Here is a 21238-nt window from a genome sequence, read left to right as displayed (position 1 = left end):
ACACACGCGAGACAGATGCCTGTGTCGTAGACAGCTGCACTCATTGCCCGCAAAGAAAACGGCACAACAAGGCGTGAGCGTCTGTTTCGTGAATTGTCGTAGAACAGTGCGTGGTGCAACGACAGGATTTGTAGGCGCCTTTTGCTCTCATCATTGCTGGCGTTCGTCTCCACGAAATGCGTCCGGAGCACGCCGCTCTATAACGCGCGAGAGTGGATTTTTTTACACTTGTCGTCGATTAACCGTGGGTTGCTGCTGCGTTCGCTGGAGGAGCGCTGCCGTCGTTATCCGGTGTGGTCTAGTGGCTAGGATACCTGGCTCTCACCCAGGAGGCCCGGGTTCGATTCCCGGTACCGGAAGTGCGCGTTTTTGTTGCTCCTCTTATGCGACTTGTCTCGACTTTGCTCGACTGACGCTACGCTGACGCGTGCACAAAGCCACGTTAAGTATGATTCGTTGCAACACCTGACGGCGAGAGAGATGCGGCGTCTATCCACTTGTTATCCAGCCACATACCGGTACCTGTTGTCAAGAGGCTTGGAGGTCTGCAACACATTGCCACGGAGGTGGATGCAGCTAACCACTGTAGTTAGTGTACTGACAGCGCAGGCACGTTCATTTGCTCGCATGCATGTGATGGAGATCGTGTCTGCCACTGCTGTGGCGTACACCTTGGCCTAGGCTTTGCTGTGTATCGACACTTGCATTCCAGCCAGCTGCTTCCGTGGGCGCCTCCGTGGCCATGGCCGTGATCGTCTAGTGGTTAGGACATTGCGTTGTGGCCGCAATAACCCAGGTTCGAATCCTGGTCACGGCAATTTTTGAAAGTTTTTCCTTGCTGCCATTGCATTGACGATAGTGCACGAGTACCCGAAATCACAGTGCTTCCTTGGTTTTTCACTCGTGTTCCGCAGGCCGCAGTCCGTACTACCACTTCATCACAAGTGCAATCTTCTTGAGCTCACATATGTCTGTTACATGGAACATTCTAGCTCCGCCTGACAGGTACAGCTATGATACTTTAGTGGTTACGGAAAGCCCAGGTTTCGAAACATGGTCACGGCACGAAAACGTCTCTTGATGCTGTCTCCTTAACTGCGACAGCTACAGACAAGTGGCGTCGCTACCATACGGCGGGCACGGCATTTTCTTGTTGTGGACGGCCTAAAGAGATGCTTCCAGTGGACATGGCACGGCGATTGCCAAGATACTTCCATTTCGAAGTGACCTTTGTAGTACAAATGAAACGTTTTGCCGGTGCTGCTGCAACGGTAACGTGGCCGAGCGGTCTAAGGCGCTGGTTTTAGGCACCAGTCTCTTCGGAGGCGTGGGTTCGAATCCCACCGTTGCCAATTTTGACGTCTCATTTTTGTGCCGATGCGGTGTGTTCTCGTGGGGTAGGACGCAGCTCTTGTGACGCGCGTGTTGTGTAGGTAGCGTGGCCGAGCGGTCTCAGGCGCTGGTATCAGGCACCAGTCTCTTCGGAGGCGTGGGTTCCAAACCCACAGGTGCCAAACGTGTAATGTAGCCTGTGTCGTAGACAGCTGCACTCATTGCCCGCAAAGAAAACGGCACAACAAGGCGTGAGCGTCTGTTTCGTGAATTGTCGTAGAACAGTGCGTGGTGCAACGACAGGATTTGTAGGCGCCTTTTGCTCTCATCATTGCTGGCGTTCGTCTCCACGAAATGCGTCCGGAGCACGCCGCTCTATAACGCGCGAGAGTGGATTTTTTTACACTTGTCGTCGATTAACCGTGGGTTGCTGCTGCGTTCGCTGGAGGAGCGCTGCCGTCGTTATCCGGTGTGGTCTAGTGGCTAGGATACCTGGCTCTCACCCAGGAGGCCCGGGTTCGATTCCCGGTACCGGAAGTGCGCGTTTTTGTTGCTCCTCTTATGCGACTTGTCTCGACTTTGCTCGACTGACGCTACGCTGACGCGTGCACAAAGCCACGTTAAGTATGATTCGTTGCAACACCTGACGGCGAGAGAGATGCGGCGTCTATCCACTTGTTATCCAGCCACATACCGGTACCTGTTGTCAAGAGGCTTGGAGGTCTGCAACACATTGCCACGGAGGTGGATGCAGCTAACCACTGTAGTTAGTGTACTGACAGCGCAGGCACGTTCATTTGCTCGCATGCATGTGATGGAGATCGTGTCTGCCACTGCTGTGGCGTACACCTTGGCCTAGGCTTTGCTGTGTATCGACACTTGCATTCCAGCCAGCTGCTTCCGTGGGCGCCTCCGTGGCCATGGCCGTGATCGTCTAGTGGTTAGGACATTGCGTTGTGGCCGCAATAACCCAGGTTCGAATCCTGGTCACGGCAATTTTTGAAAGTTTTTCCTTGCTGCCATTGCATTGACGATAGTGCACGAGTACCCGAAATCACAGTGCTTCCTTGGTTTTTCACTCGTGTTCCGCAGGCCGCAGTCCGTACTACCACTTCATCACAAGTGCAATCTTCTTGAGCTCACATATGTCTGTTACATGGAACATTCTAGCTCCGCCTGACAGGTACAGCTATGATACTTTAGTGGTTACGGAAAGCCCAGGTTTCGAAACATGGTCACGGCACGAAAACGTCTCTTGATGCTGTCTCCTTAACTGCGACAGCTACAGACAAGTGGCGTCGCTACCATACGGCGGGCACGGCATTTTCTTGTTGTGGACGGCCTAAAGAGATGCTTCCAGTGGACATGGCACGGCGATTGCCAAGATACTTCCATTTCGAAGTGACCTTTGTAGTACAAATGAAACGTTTTGCCGGTGCTGCTGCAACGGTAACGTGGCCGAGCGGTCTAAGGCGCTGGTTTTAGGCACCAGTCTCTTCGGAGGCGTGGGTTCGAATCCCACCGTTGCCAATTTTGACGTCTCATTTTTGTGCCGATGCGGTGTGTTCTCGTGGGGTAGGACGCAGCTCTTGTGACGCGCGTGTTGTGTAGGTAGCGTGGCCGAGCGGTCTCAGGCGCTGGTATCAGGCACCAGTCTCTTCGGAGGCGTGGGTTCCAAACCCACAGGTGCCAAACGTGTAATGTAGCCTGTGTCGTAGACAGCTGCACTCATTGCCCGCAAAGAAAACGGCACAACAAGGCGTGAGCGTCTGTTTCGTGAATTGTCGTAGAACAGTGCGTGGTGCAACGACAGGATTTGTAGGCGCCTTTTGCTCTCATCATTGCTGGCGTTCGTCTCCACGAAATGCGTCCGGAGCACGCCGCTCTATAACGCGCGAGAGTGGATTTTTTTACACTTGTCGTCGATTAACCGTGGGTTGCTGCTGCGTTCGCTGGAGGAGCGCTGCCGTCGTTATCCGGTGTGGTCTAGTGGCTAGGATACCTGGCTCTCACCCAGGAGGCCCGGGTTCGATTCCCGGTACCGGAAGTGCGCGTTTTTGTTGCTCCTCTTATGCGACTTGTCTCGACTTTGCTCGACTGACGCTACGCTGACGCGTGCACAAAGCCACGTTAAGTATGATTCGTTGCAACACCTGACGGCGAGAGAGATGCGGCGTCTATCCACTTGTTATCCAGCCACATACCGGTACCTGTTGTCAAGAGGCTTGGAGGTCTGCAACACATTGCCACGGAGGTGGATGCAGCTAACCACTGTAGTTAGTGTACTGACAGCGCAGGCACGTTCATTTGCTCGCATGCATGTGATGGAGATCGTGTCTGCCACTGCTGTGGCGTACACCTTGGCCTAGGCTTTGCTGTGTATCGACACTTGCATTCCAGCCAGCTGCTTCCGTGGGCGCCTCCGTGGCCATGGCCGTGATCGTCTAGTGGTTAGGACATTGCGTTGTGGCCGCAATAACCCAGGTTCGAATCCTGGTCACGGCAATTTTTGAAAGTTTTTCCTTGCTGCCATTGCATTGACGATAGTGCACGAGTACCCGAAATCACAGTGCTTCCTTGGTTTTTCACTCGTGTTCCGCAGGCCGCAGTCCGTACTACCACTTCATCACAAGTGCAATCTTCTTGAGCTCACATATGTCTGTTACATGGAACATTCTAGCTCCGCCTGACAGGTACAGCTATGATACTTTAGTGGTTACGGAAAGCCCAGGTTTCGAAACATGGTCACGGCACGAAAACGTCTCTTGATGCTGTCTCCTTAACTGCGACAGCTACAGACAAGTGGCGTCGCTACCATACGGCGGGCACGGCATTTTCTTGTTGTGGACGGCCTAAAGAGATGCTTCCAGTGGACATGGCACGGCGATTGCCAAGATACTTCCATTTCGAAGTGACCTTTGTAGTACAAATGAAACGTTTTGCCGGTGCTGCTGCAACGGTAACGTGGCCGAGCGGTCTAAGGCGCTGGTTTTAGGCACCAGTCTCTTCGGAGGCGTGGGTTCGAATCCCACCGTTGCCAATTTTGACGTCTCATTTTTGTGCCGATGCGGTGTGTTCTCGTGGGGTAGGACGCAGCTCTTGTGACGCGCGTGTTGTGTAGGTAGCGTGGCCGAGCGGTCTCAGGCGCTGGTATCAGGCACCAGTCTCTTCGGAGGCGTGGGTTCCAAACCCACAGGTGCCAAACGTGTAATGTAGCCTGTGTCGTAGACAGCTGCACTCTTTGCCCGCAAAGAAAACGGCACAACAAGGCGTGAGCGTCTGTTTCGTGAATTGTCGTAGAACAGTGCGTGGTGCAACGACAGGATTTGTAGGCGCCTTTTGCTCTCATCATTGCTGGCGTTCGTCTCCACGAAATGCGTCCGGAGCACGCCGCTCTATAACGCGCGAGAGTGGATTTTTTTACACTTGTCGTCGATTAACCGTGGGTTGCTGCTGCGTTCGCTGGAGGAGCGCTGCCGTCGTTATCCGGTGTGGTCTAGTGGCTAGGATACCTGGCTCTCACCCAGGAGGCCCGGGTTCGATTCCCGGTACCGGAAGTGCGCGTTTTTGTTGCTCCTCTTATGCGACTTGTCTCGACTTTGCTCGACTGACGCTACGCTGACGCGTGCACAAAGCCACGTTAAGTATGATTCGTTGCAACACCTGACGGCGAGAGAGATGCGGCGTCTATCCACTTGTTATCCAGCCACATACCGGTACCTGTTGTCAAGAGGCTTGGAGGTCTGCAACACATTGCCACGGAGGTGGATGCAGCTAACCACTGTAGTTAGTGTACTGACAGCGCAGGCACGTTCATTTGCTCGCATGCATGTGATGGAGATCGTGTCTGCCACTGCTGTGGCGTACACCTTGGCCTAGGCTTTGCTGTGTATCGACACTTGCATTCCAGCCAGCTGCTTCCGTGGGCGCCTCCGTGGCCATGGCCGTGATTCGTCTAGTGGTTAGGACATTGCGTTGTGGCCGCAATAACCCAGGTTCGAATCCTGGTCACGGCAATTTTTGAAAGTTTTTCCTTGCTGCCATTGCATTGACGATAGTGCACGAGTACCCGAAATCACAGTGCTTCCTTGGTTTTTCACTCGTGTTCCGCAGGCCGCAGTCCGTACTACCACTTCATCACAAGTGCAATCTTCTTGAGCTCACATATGTCTGTTACATGGAACATTCTAGCTCCGCCTGACAGGTACAGCTATGATACTTTAGTGGTTACGGAAAGCCCAGGTTTCGAAACATGGTCACGGCACGAAAACGTCTCTTGATGCTGTCTCCTTAACTGCGACAGCTACAGACAAGTGGCGTCGCTACCATACGGCGGGCACGGCATTTTCTTGTTGTGGACGGCCTAAAGAGATGCTTCCAGTGGACATGGCACGGCGATTGCCAAGATACTTCCATTTCGAAGTGACCTTTGTAGTACAAATGAAACGTTTTGCCGGTGCTGCTGCAACGGTAACGTGGCCGAGCGGTCTAAGGCGCTGGTTTTAGGCACCAGTCTCTTCGGAGGCGTGGGTTCGAATCCCACCGTTGCCAATTTTGACGTCTCATTTTTGTGCCGATGCGGTGTGTTCTCGTGGGGTAGGACGCAGCTCTTGTGACGCGCGTGTTGTGTAGGTAGCGTGGCCGAGCGGTCTCAGGCGCTGGTATCAGGCACCAGTCTCTTCGGAGGCGTGGGTTCCAAACCCACAGGTGCCAAACGTGTAATGTAGCCTGTGTCGTAGACAGCTGCACTCATTGCCCGCAAAGAAAACGGCACAACAAGGCGTGAGCGTCTGTTTCGTGAATTGTCGTAGAACAGTGCGTGGTGCAACGACAGGATTTGTAGGCGCCTTTTGCTCTCATCATTGCTGGCGTTCGTCTCCACGAAATGCGTCCGGAGCACGCCGCTCTATAACGCGCGAGAGTGGATTTTTTTACACTTGTCGTCGATTAACCGTGGGTTGCTGCTGCGTTCGCTGGAGGAGCGCTGCCGTCGTTATCCGGTGTGGTCTAGTGGCTAGGATACCTGGCTCTCACCCAGGAGGCCCGGGTTCGATTCCCGGTACCGGAAGTGCGCGTTTTTGTTGCTCCTCTTATGCGACTTGTCTCGACTTTGCTCGACTGACGCTACGCTGACGCGTGCACAAAGCCACGTTAAGTATGATTCGTTGCAACACCTGACGGCGAGAGAGATGCGGCGTCTATCCACTTGTTATCCAGCCACATACCGGTACCTGTTGTCAAGAGGCTTGGAGGTCTGCAACACATTGCCACGGAGGTGGATGCAGCTAACCACTGTAGTTAGTGTACTGACAGCGCAGGCACGTTCATTTGCTCGCATGCATGTGATGGAGATCGTGTCTGCCACTGCTGTGGCGTACACCTTGGCCTAGGCTTTGCTGTGTATCGACACTTGCATTCCAGCCAGCTGCTTCCGTGGGCGCCTCCGTGGCCATGGCCGTGATCGTCTAGTGGTTAGGACATTGCGTTGTGGCCGCAATAACCCAGGTTCGAATCCTGGTCACGGCAATTTTTGAAAGTTTTTCCTTGCTGCCATTGCATTGACGATAGTGCACGAGTACCCGAAATCACAGTGCTTCCTTGGTTTTTCACTCGTGTTCCGCAGGCCGCAGTCCGTACTACCACTTCATCACAAGTGCAATCTTCTTGAGCTCACATATGTCTGTTACATGGAACATTCTAGCTCCGCCTGACAGGTACAGCTATGATACTTTAGTGGTTACGGAAAGCCCAGGTTTCGAAACATGGTCACGGCACGAAAACGTCTCTTGATGCTGTCTCCTTAACTGCGACAGCTACAGACAAGTGGCGTCGCTACCATACGGCGGGCACGGCATTTTCTTGTTGTGGACGGCCTAAAGAGATGCTTCCAGTGGACATGGCACGGCGATTGCCAAGATACTTCCATTTCGAAGTGACCTTTGTAGTACAAATGAAACGTTTTGCCGGTGCTGCTGCAACGGTAACGTGGCCGAGCGGTCTAAGGCGCTGGTTTTAGGCACCAGTCTCTTCGGAGGCGTGGGTTCGAATCCCACCGTTGCCAATTTTGACGTCTCATTTTTGTGCCGATGCGGTGTGTTCTCGTGGGGTAGGACGCAGCTCTTGTGACGCGCGTGTTGTGTAGGTAGCGTGGCCGAGCGGTCTCAGGCGCTGGTATCAGGCACCAGTCTCTTCGGAGGCGTGGGTTCCAAACCCACAGGTGCCAAACGTGTAATGTAGCCTGTGTCGTAGACAGCTGCACTCATTGCCCGCAAAGAAAACGGCACAACAAGGCGTGAGCGTCTGTTTCGTGAATTGTCGTAGAACAGTGCGTGGTGCAACGACAGGATTTGTAGGCGCCTTTTGCTCTCATCATTGCTGGCGTTCGTCTCCACGAAATGCGTCCGGAGCACGCCGCTCTATAACGCGCGAGAGTGGATTTTTTTACACTTGTCGTCGATTAACCGTGGGTTGCTGCTGCGTTCGCTGGAGGAGCGCTGCCGTCGTTATCCGGTGTGGTCTAGTGGCTAGGATACCTGGCTCTCACCCAGGAGGCCCGGGTTCGATTCCCGGTACCGGAAGTGCGCGTTTTTGTTGCTCCTCTTATGCGACTTGTCTCGACTTTGCTCGACTGACGCTACGCTGACGCGTGCACAAAGCCACGTTAAGTATGATTCGTTGCAACACCTGACGGCGAGAGAGATGCGGCGTCTATCCACTTGTTATCCAGCCACATACCGGTACCTGTTGTCAAGAGGCTTGGAGGTCTGCAACACATTGCCACGGAGGTGGATGCAGCTAACCACTGTAGTTAGTGTACTGACAGCGCAGGCACGTTCATTTGCTCGCATGCATGTGATGGAGATCGTGTCTGCCACTGCTGTGGCGTACACCTTGGCCTAGGCTTTGCTGTGTATCGACACTTGCATTCCAGCCAGCTGCTTCCGTGGGCGCCTCCGTGGCCATGGCCGTGATCGTCTAGTGGTTAGGACATTGCGTTGTGGCCGCAATAACCCAGGTTCGAATCCTGGTCACGGCAATTTTTGAAAGTTTTTCCTTGCTGCCATTGCATTGACGATAGTGCACGAGTACCCGAAATCACAGTGCTTCCTTGGTTTTTCACTCGTGTTCCGCAGGCCGCAGTCCGTACTACCACTTCATCACAAGTGCAATCTTCTTGAGCTCACATATGTCTGTTACATGGAACATTCTAGCTCCGCCTGACAGGTACAGCTATGATACTTTAGTGGTTACGGAAAGCCCAGGTTTCGAAACATGGTCACGGCACGAAAACGTCTCTTGATGCTGTCTCCTTAACTGCGACAGCTACAGACAAGTGGCGTCGCTACCATACGGCGGGCACGGCATTTTCTTGTTGTGGACGGCCTAAAGAGATGCTTCCAGTGGACATGGCACGGCGATTGCCAAGATACTTCCATTTCGAAGTGACCTTTGTAGTACAAATGAAACGTTTTGCCGGTGCTGCTGCAACGGTAACGTGGCCGAGCGGTCTAAGGCGCTGGTTTTAGGCACCAGTCTCTTCGGAGGCGTGGGTTCGAATCCCACCGTTGCCAATTTTGACGTCTCATTTTTGTGCCGATGCGGTGTGTTCTCGTGGGGTAGGACGCAGCTCTTGTGACGCGCGTGTTGTGTAGGTAGCGTGGCCGAGCGGTCTCAGGCGCTGGTATCAGGCACCAGTCTCTTCGGAGGCGTGGGTTCCAAACCCACAGGTGCCAAACGTGTAATGTAGCCTGTGTCGTAGACAGCTGCACTCTTTGCCCGCAAAGAAAACGGCACAACAAGGCGTGAGCGTCTGTTTCGTGAATTGTCGTAGAACAGTGCGTGGTGCAACGACAGGATTTGTAGGCGCCTTTTGCTCTCATCATTGCTGGCGTTCGTCTCCACGAAATGCGTCCGGAGCACGCCGCTCTATAACGCGCGAGAGTGGATTTTTTTACACTTGTCGTCGATTAACCGTGGGTTGCTGCTGCGTTCGCTGGAGGAGCGCTGCCGTCGTTATCCGGTGTGGATCTGTCTCGCGTGTGCCTGGCTCTCACCCAGGAGGCCCGGGTTCGATTCCCGGTACCGGAAGTGCGCGTTTTTGTTGCTCCTCTTATGCGACTTGTCTCGACTTTGCTCGACTGACGCTACGCTGACGCGTGCACAAAGCCACGTTAAGTATGATTCGTTGCAACACCTGACGGCGAGAGAGATGCGGCGTCTATCCACTTGTTATCCAGCCACATACCGGTACCTGTTGTCAAGAGGCTTGGAGGTCTGCAACACATTGCCACGGAGGTGGATGCAGCTAACCACTGTAGTTAGTGTACTGACAGCGCAGGCACGTTCATTTGCTCGCATGCATGTGATGGAGATCGTGTCTGCCACTGCTGTGGCGTACACCTTGGCCTAGGCTTTGCTGTGTATCGACACTTGCATTCCAGCCAGCTGCTTCCGTGGGCGCCTCCGTGGCCATGGCCGTGATCGTCTAGTGGTTAGGACATTGCGTTGTGGCCGCAATAACCCAGGTTCGAATCCTGGTCACGGCAATTTTTGAAAGTTTTTCCTTGCTGCCATTGCATTGACGATAGTGCACGAGTACCCGAAATCACAGTGCTTCCTTGGTTTTTCACTCGTGTTCCGCAGGCCGCAGTCCGTACTACCACTTCATCACAAGTGCAATCTTCTTGAGCTCACATATGTCTGTTACATGGAACATTCTAGCTCCGCCTGACAGGTACAGCTATGATACTTTAGTGGTTACGAAAAGCCCAGGTTTCGAAACATGGTCACGGCACGAAAACGTCTCTTGATGCTGTCTCCTTAACTGCGACAGCTACAGACAAGTGGCGTCGCTACCATACGGCGGGCACGGCATTTTCTTGTTGTGGACGGCCTAAAGAGATGCTTCCAGTGGACATGGCACGGCGATTGCCAAGATACTTCCATTTCGAAGTGACCTTTGTAGTACAAATGAAACGTTTTGCCGGTGCTGCTGCAACGGTAACGTGGCCGAGCGGTCTAAGGCGCTGGTTTTAGGCACCAGTCTCTTCGGAGGCGTGGGTTCGAATCCCACCGTTGCCAATTTTGACGTCTCATTTTTGTGCCGATGCGGTGTGTTCTCGTGGGGTAGGACGCAGCTCTTGTGACGCGCGTGTTGTGTAGGTAGCGTGGCCGAGCGGTCTCAGGCGCTGGTATCAGGCACCAGTCTCTTCGGAGGCGTGGGTTCCAAACCCACAGGTGCCAAACGTGTAATGTAGCCTGTGTCGTAGACAGCTGCACTCTTTGCCCGCAAAGAAAACGGCACAACAAGGCGTGAGCGTCTGTTTCGTGAATTGTCGTAGAACAGTGCGTGGTGCAACGACAGGATTTGTAGGCGCCTTTTGCTCTCATCATTGCTGGCGTTCGTCTCCACGAAATGCGTCCGGAGCACGCCGCTCTATAACGCGCGAGAGTGGATTTTTTTACACTTGTCGTCGATTAACCGTGGGTTGCTGCTGCGTTCGCTGGAGGAGCGCTGCCGTCGTTATCCGGTGTGGTCTAGTGGCTAGGATACCTGGCTCTCACCCAGGAGGCCCGGGTTCGATTCCCGGTACCGGAAGTGCGCGTTTTTGTTGCTCCTCTTATGCGACTTGTCTCGACTTTGCTCGACTGACGCTACGCTGACGCGTGCACAAAGCCACGTTAAGTATGATTCGTTGCAACACCTGACGGCGAGAGAGATGCGGCGTCTATCCACTTGTTATCCAGCCACATACCGGTACCTGTTGTCAAGAGGCTTGGAGGTCTGCAACACATTGCCACGGAGGTGGATGCAGCTAACCACTGTAGTTAGTGTACTGACAGCGCAGGCACGTTCATTTGCTCGCATGCATGTGATGGAGATCGTGTCTGCCACTGCTGTGGCGTACACCTTGGCCTAGGCTTTGCTGTGTATCGACACTTGCATTCCAGCCAGCTGCTTCCGTGGGCGCCTCCGTGGCCATGGCCGTGATCGTCTAGTGGTTAGGACATTGCGTTGTGGCCGCAATAACCCAGGTTCGAATCCTGGTCACGGCAATTTTTGAAAGTTTTTCCTTGCTGCCATTGCATTGACGATAGTGCACGAGTACCCGAAATCACAGTGCTTCCTTGGTTTTTCACTCGTGTTCCGCAGGCCGCAGTCCGTACTACCACTTCATCACAAGTGCAATCTTCTTGAGCTCACATATGTCTGTTACATGGAACATTCTAGCTCCGCCTGACAGGTACAGCTATGATACTTTAGTGGTTACGGAAAGCCCAGGTTTCGAAACATGGTCACGGCACGAAAACGTCTCTTGATGCTGTCTCCTTAACTGCGACAGCTACAGACAAGTGGCGTCGCTACCATACGGCGGGCACGGCATTTTCTTGTTGTGGACGGCCTAAAGAGATGCTTCCAGTGGACATGGCACGGCGATTGCCAAGATACTTCCATTTCGAAGTGACCTTTGTAGTACAAATGAAACGTTTTGCCGGTGCTGCTGCAACGGTAACGTGGCCGAGCGGTCTAAGGCGCTGGTTTTAGGCACCAGTCTCTTCGGAGGCGTGGGTTCGAATCCCACCGTTGCCAATTTTGACGTCTCATTTTTGTGCCGATGCGGTGTGTTCTCGTGGGGTAGGACGCAGCTCTTGTGACGCGCGTGTTGTGTAGGTAGCGTGGCCGAGCGGTCTCAGGCGCTGGTATCAGGCACCAGTCTCTTCGGAGGCGTGGGTTCCAAACCCACAGGTGCCAAACGTGTAATGTAGCCTGTGTCGTAGACAGCTGCACTCTTTGCCCGCAAAGAAAACGGCACAACAAGGCGTGAGCGTCTGTTTCGTGAATTGTCGTAGAACAGTGCGTGGTGCAACGACAGGATTTGTAGGCGCCTTTTGCTCTCATCATTGCTGGCGTTCGTCTCCACGAAATGCGTCCGGAGCACGCCGCTCTATAACGCGCGAGAGTGGATTTTTTTACACTTGTCGTCGATTAACCGTGGGTTGCTGCTGCGTTCGCTGGAGGAGCGCTGCCGTCGTTATCCGGTGTGGTCTAGTGGCTAGGATACCTGGCTCTCACCCAGGAGGCCCGGGTTCGATTCCCGGTACCGGAAGTGCGCGTTTTTGTTGCTCCTCTTATGCGACTTGTCTCGACTTTGCTCGACTGACGCTACGCTGACGCGTGCACAAAGCCACGTTAAGTATGATTCGTTGCAACACCTGACGGCGAGAGAGATGCGGCGTCTATCCACTTGTTATCCAGCCACATACCGGTACCTGTTGTCAAGAGGCTTGGAGGTCTGCAACACATTGCCACGGAGGTGGATGCAGCTAACCACTGTAGTTAGTGTACTGACAGCGCAGGCACGTTCATTTGCTCGCATGCATGTGATGGAGATCGTGTCTGCCACTGCTGTGGCGTACACCTTGGCCTAGGCTTTGCTGTGTATCGACACTTGCATTCCAGCCAGCTGCTTCCGTGGGCGCCTCCGTGGCCATGGCCGTGATCGTCTAGTGGTTAGGACATTGCGTTGTGGCCGCAATAACCCAGGTTCGAATCCTGGTCACGGCAATTTTTGAAAGTTTTTCCTTGCTGCCATTGCATTGACGATAGTGCACGAGTACCCGAAATCACAGTGCTTCCTTGGTTTTTCACTCGTGTTCCGCAGGCCGCAGTCCGTACTACCACTTCATCACAAGTGCAATCTTCTTGAGCTCACATATGTCTGTTACATGGAACATTCTAGCTCCGCCTGACAGGTACAGCTATGATACTTTAGTGGTTACGGAAAGCCCAGGTTTCGAAACATGGTCACGGCACGAAAACGTCTCTTGATGCTGTCTCCTTAACTGCGACAGCTACAGACAAGTGGCGTCGCTACCATACGGCGGGCACGGCATTTTCTTGTTGTGGACGGCCTAAAGAGATGCTTCCAGTGGACATGGCACGGCGATTGCCAAGATACTTCCATTTCGAAGTGACCTTTGTAGTACAAATGAAACGTTTTGCCGGTGCTGCTGCAACGGTAACGTGGCCGAGCGGTCTAAGGCGCTGGTTTTAGGCACCAGTCTCTTCGGAGGCGTGGGTTCGAATCCCACCGTTGCCAATTTTGACGTCTCATTTTTGTGCCGATGCGGTGTGTTCTCGTGGGGTAGGACGCAGCTCTTGTGACGCGCGTGTTGTGATAGGTAGCGTGGCCGAGCGGTCTCAGGCGCTGGTATCAGGCACCAGTCTCTTCGGAGGCGTGGGTTCCAAACCCACAGGTGCCAAACGTGTAATGTAGCCTGTGTCGTAGACAGCTGCACTCTTTGCCCGCAAAGAAAACGGCACAACAAGGCGTGAGCGTCTGTTTCGTGAATTGTCGTAGAACAGTGCGTGTGGTGCAACGACAGGATTTGTAGGCGCCTTTTGCTCTCATCATTGCTGGCGTTCGTCTCCACGAAATGCGTCCGGAGCACGCCGCTCTATAACGCGCGAGAGTGGATTTTTTTACACTTGTCGTCGATTAACCGTGGGTTGCTGCTGCGTTCGCTGGAGGAGCGCTGCCGTCGTTATCCGGTGTGGTCTAGTGGCTAGGATACCTGGCTCTCACCCAGGAGGCCCGGGTTCGATTCCCGGTACCGGAAGTGCGCGTTTTTGTTTGCTCCTCTTATGCGACTTGTCTCGACTTTGCTATCTGTCTCGCGTGTGTTGCTCGACTGACGCTACGCTGACGCGTGCACAAAGCCACGTTAAGTATGATTCGTTGCAACACCTGACGGCGAGAGAGATGGGCGTCTATCCACTTGTTATCCAGCCACATACCGGTACCTGTTGTCAAGAGGCTTGGAGGTCTGCAACACATTGCCACGGAGGTGGATGCAGCTAACCACTGTAGTTAGTGTACTGACAGCGCAGGCACGTTCATTAGCTCGCATGCATGTGATGGAGACCGTGTCTGCCACTGCTGTGGCGTACACCTTGGCCTAGGCTTAGGCTTTGCTGTGTATCGACACTTGCATTCCAGCCAGCTGCTTCCGTGGGCGCCTCCGTGGCCATGGCCGTGATCGTCTAGTGGTTAGGACATTGCGTTGTGGCCGCAATAACCCAGGTTCGAATCCTGGTCACGGCAATTTTTGAAAGTTTCTCCTTGCTGCCGTTGCATTGACGATAGTGCACGAGTACCCGAAATCACAGTGCTTCCTTGGTTTTTCACTCGTGTTCCGCAGGCCGCAGTCCGTACTACCACTTCATCACAAGTGCAACCTTCTTGAGCTCACATATGTCTGTTACATGGAACATTCTAGCTCCGCCCGACAGGTACAGCTATGATACTTTAGTGGTTACGGAAAGCCCAGGTTTCGAAACATGGTCACGGCACGAAAACGTCTCTTGATGCTGTCTCCTTAACTGCGACAGCTACAGACAAGTGGCGTCGCTACCATACGGCGGGCACGGCACTTTCTTGTTGTGGATGGCCTAAAGAGATGCTTCCAGTGGACATGGCACGGCGATTGCCAAGATACTTCCATTTCGAAGTGACCTTTGTAGTACAAATGAAACGTTTTGCCGCTGCTGCTCCAACGGTAACGTGGCCGAGCGGTCTAAGGCGCTGGTTTTAGGCACCAGTCTCTTCGGAGGCGTGGGTTCGAATCCCACCGTTGCCAATTTTGACGTCTCATTTTTGTGCCGATGCGGTGTGTTCTCGTGGGGTAGGACGCAGCTCTTGTGACGCGCGTGTTGTGTAGGTAGCGTGGCCGAGCGGTCTAAGGCGCTGGTATCAGGCACCAGTCTCTTTGGAGGCGTGGGTTCCAAACCCACAGGTGCCAAACGTGTAATGTTGCCTGTGTCGTAGACAGCTGCACTCATTGCCCGCAAAGAAAACGGCACAACAAGGCGTGAGCGTCTGTTTCGTGAATTGTCGTAGAACAGTGCGTGGTGCAACGACAGGATTTGTAGGCGCCTTTTGCTCTCATCATTGCTGGCGTTCGTCTCCACGAAATGCGTCCGGAGCACGCCGCTCTATAACGCGAGAGAGTGGATTTTTTTACACTTGTCGTCGATTAACCGTGGGTTGCTGCTGCGTTCGCTGGAGGAGCGCTGCCGTCGTTATCCGGTGTGGTCTAGTGGCTAGGATACCTGGCTCTCACCCAGGAGGCCCGGGTTCGATTCCCGGTACCGGAAGTGCGCGTTTTTGTTGCTCCTCTTATGCGACTTGTCTCGACTTTGCTCGACTGACGCTACGCTGACGCGTGCACAAAGCCACGTTAAGTATGATTCGTTGCAACACCTGACGGCGAGAGAGATGGGCGTCTATCCACTTGTTATCCAGCCACATACCGGTACCTGTTGTCAAGAGGCTTGGAGGTCTGCAACACATTGCCACGGAGGTGGATGCAGCTAACCACTGTAGTTAGTGTACTGACAGCGCAGGCACGTTCATTAGCTCGCATGCATGTGATGGAGACCGTGTCTGCCACTGCTGTGGCGTACACCTTGGCCTAGGCTTAGGCTTTGCTGTGTATCGACACTTGCATTCCAGCCAGCTGCTTCCGTGGGCGCCTCCGTGGCCATGGCCGTGATCGTCTAGTGGTTAGGACATTGCGTTGTGGCCGCAATAACCCAGGTTCGAATCCTGGTCACGGCAATTTTTGAAAGTTTCTCCTTGCTGCCGTTGCATTGACGATAGTGCACGAGTACCCGAAATCACAGTGCTTCCTTGGTTTTTCACTCGTGTTCCGCAGGCCGCAGTCCGTACTACCACTTCATCACAAGTGCAACCTTCTTGAGCTCACATATGTCTGTTACATGGAACATTCTAGCTCCGCCCGACAGGTACAGCTATGATACTTTAGTGGTTACGGAAAGCCCAGGTTTCGAAACATGGTCACGGCACGAAAACGTCTCTTGATGCTGTCTCCTTAACTGCGACAGCTACAGACAAGTGGCGTCGCTACCATACGGCGGGCACGGCACTTTCTTGTTGTGGATGGCCTAAAGAGATGCTTCCAGTGGACATGGCACGGCGATTGCCAAGATACTTCCATTTCGAAGTGACCTTTGTAGTACAAATGAAACGTTTTGCCGCTGCTGCTCCAACGGTAACGTGGCCGAGCGGTCTAAGGCGCTGGTTTTAGGCACCAGTCTCTTCGGAGGCGTGGGTTCGAATCCCACCGTTGCCAATTTTGACGTCTCATTTTTGTGCCGATGCGGTGTGTTCTCGTGGGGTAGGACGCAGCTCTTGTGACGCGCGTGTTGTGTAGGTAGCGTGGCCGAGCGGTCTAAGGCGCTGGTATCAGGCACCAGTCTCTTTGGAGGCGTGGGTTCCAAACCCACAGGTGCCAAACGTGTAATGTTGCCTGTGTCGTAGACAGCTGCACTCATTGCCCGCAAAGAAAACGGCACAACAAGGCGTGAGCGTCTGTTTCGTGAATTGTCGTAGAACAGTGCGTGGTGCAACGACAGGATTTGTAGGCGCCTTTTGCTCTCATCATTGCTGGCGTTCGTCTCCACGAAATGCGTCCGGAGCACGCCGCTCTATAACGCGAGAGAGTGGATTTTTTTACACTTGTCGTCGATTAACCGTGGGTTGCTGCTGCGTTCGCTGGAGGAGCGCTGCCGTCGTTATCCGGTGTGGTCTAGTGGCTAGGATACCTGGCTCTCACCCAGGAGGCCCGGGTTCGATTCCCGGTACCGGAAGTGCGCGTTTTTGTTGCTCCTCTTATGCGACTTGTCTCGACTTTGCTCGACTGACGCTACGCTGACGCGTGCACAAAGCCACGTTAAGTATGATTCGTTGCAACACCTGACGGCGAGAGAGATGGGCGTCTATCCACTTGTTATCCAGCCACATACCGGTACCTGTTGTCAAGAGGCTTGGAGGTCTGCAACACATTGCCACGGAGGTGGATGCAGCTAACCACTGTAGTTAGTGTACTGACAGCGCAGGCACGTTCATTAGCTCGCATGCATGTGATGGAGACCGTGTCTGCCACTGCTGTGGCGTACACCTTGGCCTAGGCTTAGGCTTTGCTGTGTATCGACACTTGCATTCCAGCCAGCTGCTTCCGTGGGCGCCTCCGTGGCCATGGCCGTGATCGTCTAGTGGTTAGGACATTGCGTTGTGGCCGCAATAACCCAGGTTCGAATCCTGGTCACGGCAATTTTTGAAAGTTTCTCCTTGCTGCCGTTGCATTGACGATAGTGCACGAGTACCCGAAATCACAGTGCTTCCTTGGTTTTTCACTCGTGTTCCGCAGGCCGCAGTCCGTACTACCACTTCATCACAAGTGCAACCTTCTTGAGCTCACATATGTCTGTTACATGGAACATTCTAGCTCCGCCCGACAGGTACAGCTATGATACTTTAGTGGTTACGGAAAGCCCAGGTTTCGAAACATGGTCACGGCACGAAAACGTCTCTTGATGCTGTCTCCTTAACTGCGACAGCTACAGACAAGTGGCGTCGCTACCATACGGCGGGCACGGCACTTTCTTGTTGTGGATGGCCTAAAGAGATGCTTCCAGTGGACATGGCACGGCGATTGCCAAGATACTTCCATTTCGAAGTGACCTTTGTAGTACAAATGAAACGTTTTGCCGCTGCTGCTCCAACGGTAACGTGGCCGAGCGGTCTAAGGCGCTGGTTTTAGGCACCAGTCTCTTCGGAGGCGTGGGTTCGAATCCCACCGTTGCCAATTTTGACGTCTCATTTTTGTGCCGATGCGGTGTGTTCTCGTGGGGTAGGACGCAGCTCTTGTGACGCGCGTGTTGTGTAGGTAGCGTGGCCGAGCGGTCTAAGGCGCTGGTATCAGGCACCAGTCTCTTTGGAGGCGTGGGTTCCAAACCCACAGGTGCCAAACGTGTAATGTTGCCTGTGTCGTAGACAGCTGCACTCATTGCCCGCAAAGAAAACGGCACAACAAGGCGTGAGCGTCTGTTTCGTGAATTGTCGTAGAACAGTGCGTGGTGCAACGACAGGATTTGTAGGCGCCTTTTGCTCTCATCATTGCTGGCGTTCGTCTCCACGAAATGCGTCCGGAGCACGCCGCTCTATAACGCGAGAGAGTGGATTTTTTTACACTTGTCGTCGATTAACCGTGGGTTGCTGCTGCGTTCGCTGGAGGAGCGCTGCCGTCGTTATCCGGTGTGGTCTAGTGGCTAGGATACCTGGCTCTCACCCAGGAGGCCCGGGTTCGATTCCCGGTACCGGAAGTGCGCGTTTTTGTTGCTCCTCTTATGCGACTTGTCTCGACTTTGCTCGACTGACGCTACGCTGACGCGTGCACAAAGCCACGTTAAGTATGATTCGTTGCAACACCTGACGGCGAGAGAGATGGGCGTCTATCCACTTGTTATCCAGCCACATACCGGTACCTGTTGTCAAGAGGCTTGGAGGTCTGCAACACATTGCCACGGAGGTGGATGCAGCTAACCACTGTAGTTAGTGTACTGACAGCGCAGGCACGTTCATTAGCTCGCATGCATGTGATGGAGACCGTGTCTGCCACTGCTGTGGCGTACACCTTGGCCTAGGCTTAGGCTTTGCTGTGTATCGACACTTGCATTCCAGCCAGCTGCTTCCGTGGGCGCCTCCGTGGCCATGGCCGTGATCGTCTAGTGGTTAGGACATTGCGTTGTGGCCGCAATAACCCAGGTTCGAATCCTGGTCACGGCAATTTTTGAAAGTTTCTCCTTGCTGCCGTTGCATTGACGATAGTGCACGAGTACCCGAAATCACAGTGCTTCCTTGGTTTTTCACTCGTGTTCCGCAGGCCGCAGTCCGTACTACCACTTCATCACAAGTGCAACCTTCTTGAGCTCACATATGTCTGTTACATGGAACATTCTAGCTCCGCCCGACAGGTACAGCTATGATACTTTAGTGGTTACGGAAAGCCCAGGTTTCGAAACATGGTCACGGCACGAAAACGTCTCTTGATGCTGTCTCCTTAACTGCGACAGCTACAGACAAGTGGCGTCGCTACCATACGGCGGGCACGGCACTTTCTTGTTGTGGATGGCCTAAAGAGATGCTTCCAGTGGACATGGCACGGCGATTGCCAAGATACTTCCATTTCGAAGTGACCTTTGTAGTACAAATGAAACGTTTTGCCGCTGCTGCTCCAACGGTAACGTGGCCGAGCGGTCTAAGGCGCTGGTTTTAGGCACCAGTCTCTTCGGAGGCGTGGGTTCGAATCCCACCGTTGCCAATTTTGACGTCTCATTTTTGTGCCGATGCGGTGTGTTCTCGTGGGGTAGGACGCAGCTCTTGTGACGCGCGTGTTGTGTAGGTAGCGTGGCCGAGCGGTCTAAGGCGCTGGTATCAGGCACCAGTCTCTTTGGAGGCGTGGGTTCCAAACCCACAGGTGCCAAACGTGTAATGTTGCCTGTGTCGTAGACAGCTGCACTCATTGCCCGCAAAGAAAACGGCACAACAAGGCGTGAGCGTCTGTTTCGTGAATTGTCGTAGAACAGTGCGTGGTGCAACGACAGGATTTGTAGGCGCCTTTTGCTCTCATCATTGCTGGCGTTCGTCTCCACGAAATGCGTCCGGAGCACGCCGCTCTATAACGCGAGAGAGTGGATTTTTTTTACACTTGTCGTCGATTAACCGTGGGTTGCTGCTGCGTTCGCTGGAGGAGCGCTGCCGTCGTTATCCGGTGTGGTCTAGTGGCTAGGATACCTGGCTCTCACCCAGGAGGCCCGGGTTCGATTCCCGGTACCGGAAGTGCGCGTTTTTGTTGCTCCTCTTATGCGACTTGTCTCGACTTTGCTCGACTGACGCTACGCTGACGCGTGCACAAAGCCACGTTAAGTATGATTCGTTGCAACACCTGACGGCGAGAGAGATGGGCGTCTATCCACTTGTTATCCAGCCACATACCGGTACCTGTTGTCAAGAGGCTTGGAGGTCTGCAACACATTGCCACGGAGGTGGATGCAGCTAACCACTGTAGTTAGTGTACTGACAGCGCAGGCACGTTCATTAGCTCGCATGCATGTGATGGAGACCGTGTCTGCCACTGCTGTGGCGTACACCTTGGCCTAGGCTTAGGCTTTGCTGTGTATCGACACTTGCATTCCAGCCAGCTGCTTCCGTGGGCGCCTCCGTGGCCATGGCCGTGATCGTCTAGTGGTTAGGACATTGCGTTGTGGCCGCAATAACCCAGGTTCGAATCCTGGTCACGGCAATTTTTGAAAGTTTCTCCTTGCTGCCGTTGCATTGACGATAGTGCACGAGTACCCGAAATCACAGTGCTTCCTTGGTTTTTCACTCGTGTTCCGCAGGCCGCAGTCCGTACTACCACTTCATCACAAGTGCAACCTTCTTGAGCTCACATATGTCTGTTACATGGAACATTCTAGCTCCGCCCGACAGGTACAGCTATGATACTTTAGTGGTTACGGAAAGCCCAGGTTTCGAAACATGGTCACGGCACGAAAACGTCTCTTGATGCTGTCTCCTTAACTGCGACAGCTACAGACAAGTGGCGTCGCTACCATACGGCGGGCACGGCACTTTCTTGTTGTGGATGGCCTAAAGAGATGCTTCCAGTGGACATGGCACGGCGATTGCCAAGATACTTCCATTTCGAAGTGACCTTTGTAGTACAAATGAAACGTTTTGCCGCTGCTGCTCCAACGGTAACGTGGCCGAGCGGTCTAAGGCGCTGGTTTTAGGCACCAGTCTCTTCGGAGGCGTGGGTTCGAATCCCACCGTTGCCAATTTTGACGTCTCATTAACACGCGATCTAGTTGTGTTCTCGTGGGGTAGGACGCAGCTCTTGTGACGCGCGTGTTGTGTAGGTAGCGTGGCCGAGCGGTCTAAGGCGCTGGTATCAGGCACCAGTCTCTTTGGAGGCGTGGGTTCCAAACCCACAGGTGCCAAACGTGTAATGTTGCCTGTGTCGTAAACACGCGATCTAGTGT

General features: G+C 53.7%; 41 non-coding genes across 41 annotated transcripts; all 41 read left to right on the top strand.

Annotated features, from left to right (window-relative positions):
- The first annotated feature begins 287 nt into the window (after nucleotides 1–287).
- Trnae-cuc (transfer RNA glutamic acid (anticodon CUC)) lies at nucleotides 288–359 on the top strand. Its single transcript has one exon. It is a non-coding gene; the product is annotated as a tRNA-Glu (tRNA).
- Nucleotides 360–745: 386 nt separating this feature from the next.
- On the top strand, nucleotides 746–817 carry Trnah-gug (transfer RNA histidin (anticodon GUG)). Its single transcript has one exon. It is a non-coding gene; the product is annotated as a tRNA-His (tRNA).
- A 453-nt stretch (nucleotides 818–1270) lies between these two features.
- Trnal-uag (transfer RNA leucine (anticodon UAG)) lies at nucleotides 1271–1352 on the top strand. Its single transcript has one exon. It is a non-coding gene; the product is annotated as a tRNA-Leu (tRNA).
- Nucleotides 1353–1797: 445 nt separating this feature from the next.
- On the top strand, nucleotides 1798–1869 carry Trnae-cuc (transfer RNA glutamic acid (anticodon CUC)). Its single transcript has one exon. It is a non-coding gene; the product is annotated as a tRNA-Glu (tRNA).
- A 386-nt stretch (nucleotides 1870–2255) lies between these two features.
- On the top strand, nucleotides 2256–2327 carry Trnah-gug (transfer RNA histidin (anticodon GUG)). Its single transcript has one exon. It is a non-coding gene; the product is annotated as a tRNA-His (tRNA).
- Nucleotides 2328–2780: 453 nt separating this feature from the next.
- Trnal-uag (transfer RNA leucine (anticodon UAG)) lies at nucleotides 2781–2862 on the top strand. Its single transcript has one exon. It is a non-coding gene; the product is annotated as a tRNA-Leu (tRNA).
- A 445-nt stretch (nucleotides 2863–3307) lies between these two features.
- Nucleotides 3308–3379, top strand: Trnae-cuc (transfer RNA glutamic acid (anticodon CUC)). Its single transcript has one exon. It is a non-coding gene; the product is annotated as a tRNA-Glu (tRNA).
- Nucleotides 3380–3765: 386 nt separating this feature from the next.
- Nucleotides 3766–3837, top strand: Trnah-gug (transfer RNA histidin (anticodon GUG)). Its single transcript has one exon. It is a non-coding gene; the product is annotated as a tRNA-His (tRNA).
- A 453-nt stretch (nucleotides 3838–4290) lies between these two features.
- Nucleotides 4291–4372, top strand: Trnal-uag (transfer RNA leucine (anticodon UAG)). Its single transcript has one exon. It is a non-coding gene; the product is annotated as a tRNA-Leu (tRNA).
- A 445-nt stretch (nucleotides 4373–4817) lies between these two features.
- Trnae-cuc (transfer RNA glutamic acid (anticodon CUC)) lies at nucleotides 4818–4889 on the top strand. Its single transcript has one exon. It is a non-coding gene; the product is annotated as a tRNA-Glu (tRNA).
- A 386-nt stretch (nucleotides 4890–5275) lies between these two features.
- Trnah-gug (transfer RNA histidin (anticodon GUG)) lies at nucleotides 5276–5348 on the top strand. The gene has a single exon. It is a non-coding gene; the product is annotated as a tRNA-His (tRNA).
- Nucleotides 5349–5801: 453 nt separating this feature from the next.
- Nucleotides 5802–5883, top strand: Trnal-uag (transfer RNA leucine (anticodon UAG)). Its single transcript has one exon. It is a non-coding gene; the product is annotated as a tRNA-Leu (tRNA).
- Nucleotides 5884–6328: 445 nt separating this feature from the next.
- On the top strand, nucleotides 6329–6400 carry Trnae-cuc (transfer RNA glutamic acid (anticodon CUC)). The gene has a single exon. It is a non-coding gene; the product is annotated as a tRNA-Glu (tRNA).
- Nucleotides 6401–6786: 386 nt separating this feature from the next.
- On the top strand, nucleotides 6787–6858 carry Trnah-gug (transfer RNA histidin (anticodon GUG)). Its single transcript has one exon. It is a non-coding gene; the product is annotated as a tRNA-His (tRNA).
- A 453-nt stretch (nucleotides 6859–7311) lies between these two features.
- On the top strand, nucleotides 7312–7393 carry Trnal-uag (transfer RNA leucine (anticodon UAG)). Its single transcript has one exon. It is a non-coding gene; the product is annotated as a tRNA-Leu (tRNA).
- A 445-nt stretch (nucleotides 7394–7838) lies between these two features.
- On the top strand, nucleotides 7839–7910 carry Trnae-cuc (transfer RNA glutamic acid (anticodon CUC)). The gene has a single exon. It is a non-coding gene; the product is annotated as a tRNA-Glu (tRNA).
- A 386-nt stretch (nucleotides 7911–8296) lies between these two features.
- Nucleotides 8297–8368, top strand: Trnah-gug (transfer RNA histidin (anticodon GUG)). The gene has a single exon. It is a non-coding gene; the product is annotated as a tRNA-His (tRNA).
- Nucleotides 8369–8821: 453 nt separating this feature from the next.
- Trnal-uag (transfer RNA leucine (anticodon UAG)) lies at nucleotides 8822–8903 on the top strand. Its single transcript has one exon. It is a non-coding gene; the product is annotated as a tRNA-Leu (tRNA).
- A 903-nt stretch (nucleotides 8904–9806) lies between these two features.
- Nucleotides 9807–9878, top strand: Trnah-gug (transfer RNA histidin (anticodon GUG)). Its single transcript has one exon. It is a non-coding gene; the product is annotated as a tRNA-His (tRNA).
- A 453-nt stretch (nucleotides 9879–10331) lies between these two features.
- Trnal-uag (transfer RNA leucine (anticodon UAG)) lies at nucleotides 10332–10413 on the top strand. The gene has a single exon. It is a non-coding gene; the product is annotated as a tRNA-Leu (tRNA).
- Nucleotides 10414–10858: 445 nt separating this feature from the next.
- Trnae-cuc (transfer RNA glutamic acid (anticodon CUC)) lies at nucleotides 10859–10930 on the top strand. Its single transcript has one exon. It is a non-coding gene; the product is annotated as a tRNA-Glu (tRNA).
- A 386-nt stretch (nucleotides 10931–11316) lies between these two features.
- Trnah-gug (transfer RNA histidin (anticodon GUG)) lies at nucleotides 11317–11388 on the top strand. Its single transcript has one exon. It is a non-coding gene; the product is annotated as a tRNA-His (tRNA).
- Nucleotides 11389–11841: 453 nt separating this feature from the next.
- Nucleotides 11842–11923, top strand: Trnal-uag (transfer RNA leucine (anticodon UAG)). Its single transcript has one exon. It is a non-coding gene; the product is annotated as a tRNA-Leu (tRNA).
- Nucleotides 11924–12368: 445 nt separating this feature from the next.
- Trnae-cuc (transfer RNA glutamic acid (anticodon CUC)) lies at nucleotides 12369–12440 on the top strand. The gene has a single exon. It is a non-coding gene; the product is annotated as a tRNA-Glu (tRNA).
- Nucleotides 12441–12826: 386 nt separating this feature from the next.
- Trnah-gug (transfer RNA histidin (anticodon GUG)) lies at nucleotides 12827–12898 on the top strand. The gene has a single exon. It is a non-coding gene; the product is annotated as a tRNA-His (tRNA).
- A 453-nt stretch (nucleotides 12899–13351) lies between these two features.
- On the top strand, nucleotides 13352–13433 carry Trnal-uag (transfer RNA leucine (anticodon UAG)). Its single transcript has one exon. It is a non-coding gene; the product is annotated as a tRNA-Leu (tRNA).
- Nucleotides 13434–13881: 448 nt separating this feature from the next.
- Trnae-cuc (transfer RNA glutamic acid (anticodon CUC)) lies at nucleotides 13882–13953 on the top strand. The gene has a single exon. It is a non-coding gene; the product is annotated as a tRNA-Glu (tRNA).
- A 413-nt stretch (nucleotides 13954–14366) lies between these two features.
- Trnah-gug (transfer RNA histidin (anticodon GUG)) lies at nucleotides 14367–14438 on the top strand. The gene has a single exon. It is a non-coding gene; the product is annotated as a tRNA-His (tRNA).
- Nucleotides 14439–14891: 453 nt separating this feature from the next.
- Nucleotides 14892–14973, top strand: Trnal-uag (transfer RNA leucine (anticodon UAG)). Its single transcript has one exon. It is a non-coding gene; the product is annotated as a tRNA-Leu (tRNA).
- Nucleotides 14974–15418: 445 nt separating this feature from the next.
- On the top strand, nucleotides 15419–15490 carry Trnae-cuc (transfer RNA glutamic acid (anticodon CUC)). Its single transcript has one exon. It is a non-coding gene; the product is annotated as a tRNA-Glu (tRNA).
- Nucleotides 15491–15881: 391 nt separating this feature from the next.
- Trnah-gug (transfer RNA histidin (anticodon GUG)) lies at nucleotides 15882–15953 on the top strand. The gene has a single exon. It is a non-coding gene; the product is annotated as a tRNA-His (tRNA).
- Nucleotides 15954–16406: 453 nt separating this feature from the next.
- Trnal-uag (transfer RNA leucine (anticodon UAG)) lies at nucleotides 16407–16488 on the top strand. The gene has a single exon. It is a non-coding gene; the product is annotated as a tRNA-Leu (tRNA).
- A 445-nt stretch (nucleotides 16489–16933) lies between these two features.
- Trnae-cuc (transfer RNA glutamic acid (anticodon CUC)) lies at nucleotides 16934–17005 on the top strand. Its single transcript has one exon. It is a non-coding gene; the product is annotated as a tRNA-Glu (tRNA).
- Nucleotides 17006–17396: 391 nt separating this feature from the next.
- On the top strand, nucleotides 17397–17468 carry Trnah-gug (transfer RNA histidin (anticodon GUG)). Its single transcript has one exon. It is a non-coding gene; the product is annotated as a tRNA-His (tRNA).
- A 453-nt stretch (nucleotides 17469–17921) lies between these two features.
- On the top strand, nucleotides 17922–18003 carry Trnal-uag (transfer RNA leucine (anticodon UAG)). Its single transcript has one exon. It is a non-coding gene; the product is annotated as a tRNA-Leu (tRNA).
- A 445-nt stretch (nucleotides 18004–18448) lies between these two features.
- Nucleotides 18449–18520, top strand: Trnae-cuc (transfer RNA glutamic acid (anticodon CUC)). Its single transcript has one exon. It is a non-coding gene; the product is annotated as a tRNA-Glu (tRNA).
- A 391-nt stretch (nucleotides 18521–18911) lies between these two features.
- Nucleotides 18912–18983, top strand: Trnah-gug (transfer RNA histidin (anticodon GUG)). The gene has a single exon. It is a non-coding gene; the product is annotated as a tRNA-His (tRNA).
- A 453-nt stretch (nucleotides 18984–19436) lies between these two features.
- Trnal-uag (transfer RNA leucine (anticodon UAG)) lies at nucleotides 19437–19518 on the top strand. The gene has a single exon. It is a non-coding gene; the product is annotated as a tRNA-Leu (tRNA).
- A 446-nt stretch (nucleotides 19519–19964) lies between these two features.
- Trnae-cuc (transfer RNA glutamic acid (anticodon CUC)) lies at nucleotides 19965–20036 on the top strand. Its single transcript has one exon. It is a non-coding gene; the product is annotated as a tRNA-Glu (tRNA).
- A 391-nt stretch (nucleotides 20037–20427) lies between these two features.
- Trnah-gug (transfer RNA histidin (anticodon GUG)) lies at nucleotides 20428–20499 on the top strand. The gene has a single exon. It is a non-coding gene; the product is annotated as a tRNA-His (tRNA).
- A 453-nt stretch (nucleotides 20500–20952) lies between these two features.
- On the top strand, nucleotides 20953–21034 carry Trnal-uag (transfer RNA leucine (anticodon UAG)). The gene has a single exon. It is a non-coding gene; the product is annotated as a tRNA-Leu (tRNA).
- The last annotated feature ends 204 nt before the right edge of the window (nucleotides 21035–21238 follow it).

This window comes from Schistocerca gregaria, unplaced genomic scaffold (genome assembly GCF_023897955.1).
Source record: "Schistocerca gregaria isolate iqSchGreg1 unplaced genomic scaffold, iqSchGreg1.2 ptg001649l, whole genome shotgun sequence".
NCBI classification, from domain to species: domain Eukaryota; kingdom Metazoa; phylum Arthropoda; class Insecta; order Orthoptera; family Acrididae; genus Schistocerca; species Schistocerca gregaria.
Note: the sequence above shows the minus strand (reverse complement) of the source record. Positions and strands in the feature narration are given on the sequence as shown.